The 9,173-nt window shown below is 42.2% G+C and overlaps 1 long non-coding RNA gene across 1 annotated transcript in view; it reads left to right on the forward strand.

Annotated features, from left to right (window-relative positions):
• The window catches only part of LOC123083392 (uncharacterized), a 2,648-nt gene extending 1,616 nt beyond the window's left edge, over nt 1-1,032 (forward strand). Inside the window, exon 3 of the long non-coding RNA XR_006439290.1 lies at nt 970-1,032. This is a non-coding gene — a long non-coding RNA (uncharacterized lncRNA). The remainder of the gene's footprint in view (nt 1-969) is intronic.
• The last annotated feature ends 8,141 nt before the right edge of the window (nt 1,033-9,173 follow it).

The raw sequence follows: 9,173 nt of genomic DNA on the forward strand, positions 1-9,173 counted from the left end.
GGCCAAGGTGTGAACAATATGCATTTTTTTATTAATAGTCCATAATGGAGTACCACATGATGGACATTTGGTAACAATAGGCAAAGACTAAACACCAATCATAAAAACTATTAGCAAGCATTTCTATGACAAAAGACAAACCAATGCTATCACAAAACTAATTGGAAAATTAAATAACCAGACACATCATACAAGGCATGTGAGTATAGAATCGTGAAAGGTCTTATCTAATAACACAAGCATTAAACATATGAGTGACCATGAGAAGACACTTAAACTAGGACACTCTTTTGTTCCATGTCTTGTATAGTTTCTTGTTAATTGTTTGACAAATGACTTGGTTTGTTATAATAGAGTTGATCCTATTTTATATTAATAATGTTATAGGGTTAGACCTAGGTCAATTCCATTCATGTTGTTGAGTGATTTTTGATTGCTTAACTAGTATGGTTTGTAATGTTTGTTCGTTTGTCTTACGGAACTATTGCCTTTTGAATTATTATATAGTTGATGTATATGTTTGACTACTATTGACCATTATAAATATTTAGATTCTATCTAAATATCTATTTGTGATTAACTATTACCTTCATCATGTCATGTTGTAAATTGTGTGGTTAAATGCATAGGATGGTTCCTTTTCATGTGTGTTGATGCCATTGTGCTTGTTAGATAGTAGTTTCCTATATAGTTTGTCGAGATGTGTAGTGGGCACTACTAGTGTGTAATTGCATATTCGTATTGGAACGTTAGTCTTGATCGCCAAGTATTTCTTAGTTGTGTCAACCTCAACCATGTCACTTCAATGAATCCTCTCTCTTACATCCAATCGTGCTACCTCATTTCAGAGTCTCCATCTTGATCAATATCTTGCTATCCACCCACTCTTAAATTGTTTTGGATGTTATTTGGATTTGTTATTGCTTTGATATTTATTTGTTTGTCTTTTGCTATCATTACGACGAGTAGGGAGTGATGACGGTGTTGGACATGGACAGAAACAGGTTACCGAAGAAGGACTCAACAACGAAGGCATGCCTCCTTCTTGATCATACTTATCCTATGGTTTACAAAATTGCATTGTGTTTTATGGTTACTATATGCATGCTATTTTTAATTCTCATAGCTTGCGTGTTGATTGACACATTACCTTGATCCGCTTGTCGCCTATTCATTTGACACCTGAGTAGAATTACAGTATTCCGGTAGAGTAGAAATGCTTAGCCATGGTTATCCTATAGGTGCTTTGTTGAATGACCTCTGAGTCATTGACAATTGAAACGTATCGCTGAGCTAGGCCAGTTGGCCCTTGTTGATCTCCTCTACTCTCTTCTACTCTGGGTGAAACTTACCATCTAAATACTGGTGCGGGCAACAGCTGAATCAAGCACTGAAGGAGCGATTAGCCGCCCTTCACGTGTTGAAGGGGGCAATCAGTCGTCCGTGCCGCATGAGGCCTAATAAGTCTTGGATTTGAAGATTGTGATAACAGTACAGCCACATGCTATATGGGCACTGGCTTGGTTAATTAGTTAGTTCACTCTTATTGTCGTCATCGCCGTACCGTAGATGGGATAGCTGCCTTGCGAGGAGTATCCTCGGCACAAATAGGGGGCCCGGACTGTGAACTGTGGTTACTTCCGTGTTGAAACCTAGTGGGCTTGGCACAGTAAGTTTGGTCTAATGAAAGACCTCGTCACAATCTCCCTGTCGGTATACCAAATGGTGTACTACGCCAGCGGCCACTGGTGGCAACAAGTCGGGATTGTGTCGTGTGGGTAAAATGTACAACCTCTGCAGAGTGTAAAACTATTCGAATAGCCGTGTCCACGGTCATGGACAATACATGAATCTTTCTTGACGTACGGGACCTGTCTTGCTTATTTCCTCTTTGCCCCTATTCTTGAAACCTATGAAGGACGTGAGTTGATCGAGGATCCTCACTTGAAGAAAGATATTATTCTGGAGATAAAACATGTTTTCATCTAAAACTGCTATATTCAACTACTTTATTTGTCAAACAAAATTAGCTTTATGCAAATGAGCCATACAACCTTCCTTTGAAGCCACATGTAGCTATTAGGTCCTTCCCCGTGGGAGGCATGTTGAGTACGTAATGTACTCATGGCAATACTTTTGTTGAACAACAGAGTTTCATGAAGACGAAGGTGATGACTATGACAACTATGGCGATCCGTAGGAGTGAGGTCACGTGGACTACATCGACTGCCTGTGGCTGAGATGGAGTCGCTACGCATTGTACTTTTCGCTGCTTTCTGATTGTAATAAATGTCATGAGACATTTCTCTATGTATGCCTTGTGGCAAGATATATTTAAACTTGTAATACCTTTTACGCATTGTGCGATGATATCATTTCGCTGTGTTGTCAATAATGATCCTGGGGTTGACAAATATACACAGGAGGGTCTGGAAGTTAATTCCGGGTTCTCACAGGGGTGATGAAATTTTTGACTGGAAAGAAACGTTTGGCTCTGGTCTTAGCTACAGTATCGTTCATCCTACAAGTACCAAATGGCCAAGGTGTGAACAATATGCATTTTTTAAGTTAAGTTATTAATAGTCCATAATGGAGTACCACATGATGGACATTTAGTAAGTTCATTTAAGCTAGAGATTACTCATTTTACCTTATCCAGATGAATTGGTAATAATATATGGCACTTGTTTAAGCGAAAATATAGGTTGGGAGCGATGGCATCATGGATCAGCAAACTCACGAAGTGCGATGCAGAGCTAAATAGATAGGTCTTGGTTGATTCACAATACCTTATCGATGGATGATATTAAACATCTTACCTAGCAAGAATAAAAACTACTCCCTCCGTCCCAAAATAAGTGACTCAAACTGACTCAATTTTGTACTAAAGTTAGTACAAAGTTGAGTCATTTTTGAGTCACTTATTTTGGGACGGAGGGAGTATATATTATTAAAGATGCACGGTATATTCGTCACTCCTATTTCAGTTATTAAGCATACAGAAGTGGTGCAAACAAAATTGATACTACTACTTTTACAAATCATTATGAATTGTTGCATGCTACAAATCCTATATCTCTAACCAAAATGAATCTTCCTTGTCCTTGGACAGTCCATACCGCCAGAGGTTGGGAGCCATCTTAGGAATATGATCCGTGATATAGAGCATGTCAAGCTTGATGCTCCTGATGGCCGGGCGTACGATGTTAAGATTATGATGTTCTATAAGATGTTTCTCTTTACATTTGGAGAAACATCTGGATGGCAGGAGTTTGTAGATGCAAATGAAATTCAAGAAGGTTACTCGATTGTGTTTGTGTATCGTGGGAACTCCACCTTCAGAGTTAATATATCCAATATATCTGGCCATGAAAATCCTTCTTCATTCTCTGAACCACCTCCCAAGATCTTCGGAGCCGTTCCTCCTCCCCCCGCTTCTTGTGATCATCATATGCCAATAAAAAGTAAAGTGAATCAGCATCTTAAAGTCAAATGCCTTTTGCAATGCTTATCTGATCAATGTAAAAAACATACTTTATGCGCAGAACAAGTGGTGCATGATCCCCCTGGACATGTTGACACCTCAACCGTCGTTCGCTATACGTTGTCAAGTGGGTGTTGTCTAACAAAAGCACAGGAGGAGAAAGTACTTGAACTAGCTCATAGAATGAGGTCTGAAATTCCTCTGCATGCATGTGGCAACCATGGCCAAAAGAAATGTCATATTGAAGGACAGTTGTATTGTAAGTTGCATCTTTTCCACATAATTTGTTGCCTGTTGTAGGACCTCTCCATCTTCTTAAATTTGCCATTTTTCTGCTTATGCAGTACATCCCGTTGAGACTTGTTGACCATTTCGAACCTGACATTACACTCAAAGACCACGAGGATAAAATACACGGTGTTTGAGCAAGGAAGCATGATACTGACCAGATAGTACTAGAATCTGGGTGGGGTGAATTTGTGTCTAAACTACGCATACAAGAGAACAACCTCATAGTTTTCAAAAAGGGGAAACCTCACATTGAAGTTTTCATCCTTGAGAAAACATCGTCATCTTTTTTCCTGGGAAATTGTTCCTCTGCCGAAGATGTCATTGAGTTGAGCAGTTCTCATGATGATGACATCGTGGTGCAACGCACGAGAAAATCAAGGCGGCTTTCAAGATGTCATGTGACGTCTAAGAAGATGGCTTCAGTATCCTCCCCTTGCGTTAAATCAGGTCATAATATTGTAGTTACATGTGCAACTTTTTATTTGCCATAATTTCATATGATTTGTGGTTATTGTGTGCTCACCAAAAGAAAGTATGGGATATTTTCCAGAATATGGAGCTCCCGAGCTGAATGAAATTGCTTCAGAACGTCCTAGGTCCAACATTTTGATGGGATCTTCACCGCGTCGTCGCTACATTTTAGCCCAATGGAAAGTTCTAAAGGGCCAAGCAAGAGAGAAAGTTGAAGAGAAAGTCCAGGCAATTTGTTCTGAATTTCCTCTGTTTGTGAAAGTGATGACCAAATCCAGTGTTACTTTCAGAGCAGTACGCGATATACAGTCTCTGGTGAGTTCAGAGGCAACATGTAATTTTATAGTTCTCTAGTTCGTTGCTGATTCCATAACAGAAATCTTGATACCCACTGCTTCTGCCATAGCAATGTATAACTAACACATAATCCATTTCTGACAAAAAAAAAAAACTTGGCGTACGCAACAATTATAGAAGTAATGTGAACCTTGAATTAATCATTGATCTGAGATTGTGATCCTCAGCTGACACTCTTTTGCACTCTTGGACAGAACTTCTGCATGGAGTACGCTTTGAAATGCCTCCCGGCCAAGCAAAAATGTCTCCTCCTGCTGGAAGGCGACGAAAGGGAGTGGACTGGCAAGTTGGACATCTCAACAAAGGGAGAGAGGTGGATCCGTGGAGCCTGGAGGAAATTCCTCTCGCAAGTCCGGTTGGAGGAGGGAGACATCTGCCTCTTCGAGCTGGTAGACAATAGCACAGGTTGGATCACGATGAAAGTCCACCTGATCCGCAGGTCGGAGATACAGCCATAGCTCTCGATCCTGCACCAGTTTCCTTATCTATCTATTGTATCTAGTGTGGCTGTAAACTCTCTGATTAAACATGTTATGAGAGAGCTTAGCTAACTGATGAGCAACTTGAGCTGTAGAAGTTGTTACACAACTCTTCTGGCATCTAATTTGGGAAGTTACTGGACCCTATTCCGCTTCTATTGCGGCTACATTCTCTCCCTATATTGTTGCTGATTTTTATTTTTGTGTTTGACAAAGTTTTTTGCCGGTTGGGACATGCACAAGCAAGCATTTTTTTTTCTCGAGTGAGACTGGGATATGTTTTTCCAGTCAAAATGGTGTAAGGCACAGGCACCATTTATGTTCTGCTTCCTACTTGCATGTGCGTGCTTCTTCAGCTGGGCAAAATGTTCTAAAACACACAGGAAAATGTAGAATTTTGTGCATGCATGAAGCACATTGGACAAGATCAGCTGCACATATCCTTGTCTGAATCTCTTTCAAGCTCATAGCAGATGCACATTAGGAACAGAGTATAGCTTAGGAACATACAAAGAAATAGTTGTTGTGGGCATGGCCATCTCAGTTGCATACATGATATGCTATCCATACGGTACATTGCATACGATCATTGTACGACGATTCATCTGCGTCATTGGATTGTTTCCTTCTTTAAAATATGTGTGGCTTGGGATAGTATCGTAGCAGCCCCTTAATAAAAGGAAAAAATATTCCTTACCATGGCAAGTTCGCACCCCCAATTATGGCATAGGTACAACAGGGAGTTCTACCAGACTACAACATAACCAGGTAAAACTGATAAAAACATCAACCATATGCAAATCCACTTCATAAATATGTAAGAGCTATATACAGGGGAGGGCTTAGCCCAGGCCATCAAGCCAAGATAAAGGGGCAGCCTTGAGCTCATCTGCCATACAGAAAATGTCCTCTTTTAAGAGGAGGAATGGCCAAGAATTACATTCCCGAAGATCATAAAGAGCTTCAAATGGCCCAAGGAGCAGCCGTGAAGGCTTCCATGAAGAAAATATGGTGCCTAATTTATGCAAAGTTAAGAGAACATAGTTGCTCATCTTTTAGTTGGGCCTAATAATTCTGTGAGACCTGAAAAAAATAATATGGCGAACCAAATTAACACACACACCTAATAGGTTCATTTGCAAAAACTTTTCCATTGATATGCAAATATGGAACCAGCGGACCACTTGAAACCTGTATCTAAATGGACTTCACGGTACGGGGCTGTACTGGCAGTGGTATGAAAAGGCAGCCATGGGCACTACTGTAAGCTTCTTTCATCGATTGCAATTTGTAAATGTATTGGCCGTTACAAAAAATTGGTATTCTCGAAAATAGGTTTTCGCCCCGCTTTATAAATGAAGCCAAAACTGTGTCCATACAACGAGTTCAAGTGCAACTAAAGAAAATAGTCTGGTAGGGCAATAACACAAACACATCCAAAGAAAGCATAAGATAAATCGAGAAAACAAGAACACCAAGCCAGGGAGCCTGCTGCATGTAGAGGTGCAGAGCAGTAGCATGTAGGCTGTAGCACATCCAACATGAGCCCCAGACGGTTGCAGTCGCGCTATATAGACAGCGGTTGCCGGTGCTGCCTCAAGGTTGAGGGCAGCGGCCTGCGGGGCCACATTCTTAGGGATTGACGGTACACACCCACTCATCACGGTCCTGGAGCAGACAGGTGGAAGACCATCACAGTCCTGTGGGGCCGCATTCTTAGGGATTGCATCCAAGGTTTTAGCAAACAGGTTGAAGACCATCCTTCCGGAGGTAATCTCCGAAGAGTAGTCGGCGTTTGTCCCAGGACGTCTCATCACAGATAATTTTGTTGCAGCTTATGAGTGTTTGCATTATATGAAAACAAGGAGAGTGAAGGGCAACCGTTTCTGCGCGCTTAAACTAGATATGATGAAGGCTTATAACAGGTTGGAATGGTCGTATTTGAAGGAGGTCATGCTCAAGCTTGGAATCAGTCCTCGTTTCACAGAAACCGTCATGAGGTGTGTATCTTCAGTTTCCTTTTCGATACTTTTTAATGGGGGTAGCTTGGATGATTTCAGGCCGTCACGTGGGCTGAGACAGGGAGATCCTATCTCCCCATACTTATTCCTTTTGGCGGCAGAGGGGTTATCTTGTTTGTTGAAGGCCCAAGGTGGAGTGAGGGGTATTTCTGCAACTGAATCAACACCATCAGTGAACCACCTTTTATTTGTAGATGATAGTTTGCTTTTCTTTGAAGCCAACAGTGCAAGTGCAGTTCAGGTGCGGGAAATTCTGAAAACATATTGTGATGCTTCTGGTCAACGAATTAACACAGACAAATCATCAACATATTTTAGCAAGCATGTCGCAGAGGGGCTGAGAACAGAGATCAATAATGTTCTAAATGTTCAGAATGAATCGCTTTCGGAGAAGTATTTGGGCCTCCCGACTGATGTTGGGAAAATCTAAGGAAGGATGCTTCTGGTATCTAAAAGATAGAATCTGGAAACATATACAGGGATGGATGGAAAAGTGTCTTTCTTCCAGAGGTAAACAGGTCTTGATTAAGTCTGTAGCACAGTCTATACCAACATATTCTATGGCATGCTTTAAGCTGCCTAGAGGCTTATGTGAGCACATAACTGGTTTGCTGCGGAAATTTTGGTGGGGAAGCAAGCAAGGGCAAAGCAAACCAGCATGGGTCTCATGGAAGACTATGTGTAAACCTAAGCATATGGGAGGTTTGGGTTTCTGTGATACCGAGCTGTTTAACCTAGCTTTATTGGCCAGACAAGCTTGGAGGCTTCTCCAAGACCCAGACTCGCTAAGTGCCAGGATTCTCAAGGCGCGATATTATCCTCAGTGTAGCATTCTTGAAGCGGGTCAGCTCCCATACGTCACAAGTGTGCCGTCAATATTGGAGGGAGGGGGCATTCTCTCTTTGGAGTTGATTAAGCGCATTGGGTTGGGCACATCGACCAATATTTGGCATGATAATTGGTTACCTCGTGACTACAAGTTAAGACCAATTTGTGCGAGATCATAAAACCCACCCCAAGTAGTTTCTGAGTTGATTGATCAAGTTCCCAGAACATGGAACAAACAAACTCTCCAAGAGTGCTTTATTGCCCCAGAAGTTGAAGTGGTCCTCAAGATACCGCTGAGCACGCGAGTAGCCGAGTACAACCAGATTTTTGGGCATGGCACTATGACAAAAGTGGGTTGTTCTCTGTCCGCTCGGCGGAGAATGATTAGTGCAATCAAACACCAGCGAGGGGACTGGATAGAGCACCGAGCGGGTCACTCGAATATAGTTGCAGATAAGAAGTTGTGGACACAATTGTGGAAAGTTAAAATACCTTCAAAGGTCAGAGTGTTTGTCTGGAGGCTTGCACGAATGTCACTGCCGACGGAAGCGACGAGACATGAGAGGAACACGGCGACCTCGCCGGTTTGTTCCATTTCCAACTCGGGCAGTTGATATATGGCGCCACTCCCTTTTTGAGTGCCGCATGGCCCGTTGCGTTTGGGCGTTGAGTGATGAATTAGTACTGGAGCATGTACTATCAAACAAGAGTGAGGACGCTGATGTTGTGGCTTTTTTGGTTGTTCCAGTCATTGGATCAGCAGGACATAGCTCGAGTCCTCATTACCATGTGGTGGTCTATATGGTGGGCAAGAAGGCGTGCAATTCATGACAATGAATTCAGAGTCCACTTTCAACCATGGGCTTCATCAATCGCTATTTGGAGGACCTAGAAATAGCTACGGCCATCAGTCCAAGGACACCAGCTTTAGGGACTGCTCCAGGTGAGGATGCGGCAAAGATAAATGTTGATGCAGGGATTGCTCGGCGAGGCGACAGGGGTGCAGTGGCAGCTGTATGTAGGAACAAGGATGGTCTTTACCTCGGAGCGTCGGCAGTGGTGTTTGACAGTCTTGTTGATGCACCAAGTCTTGAAGCTCATGCATGCAATGAAGCGCTCGCGTTGGCAAGAGATCTCAATCTTACATATGTGATCATTGCGTCAGATTGTTTGGAGGTAATCGCAAACATCAACAGGACAACGCTGACTTCTTATGCACATGCGATTAATCACAGAAAGAAT

The sequence above is a fragment of the Triticum aestivum genome, chromosome 4A (assembly GCF_018294505.1).
Source record: "Triticum aestivum cultivar Chinese Spring chromosome 4A, IWGSC CS RefSeq v2.1, whole genome shotgun sequence".
Taxonomy (NCBI): domain Eukaryota; kingdom Viridiplantae; phylum Streptophyta; class Magnoliopsida; order Poales; family Poaceae; genus Triticum; species Triticum aestivum.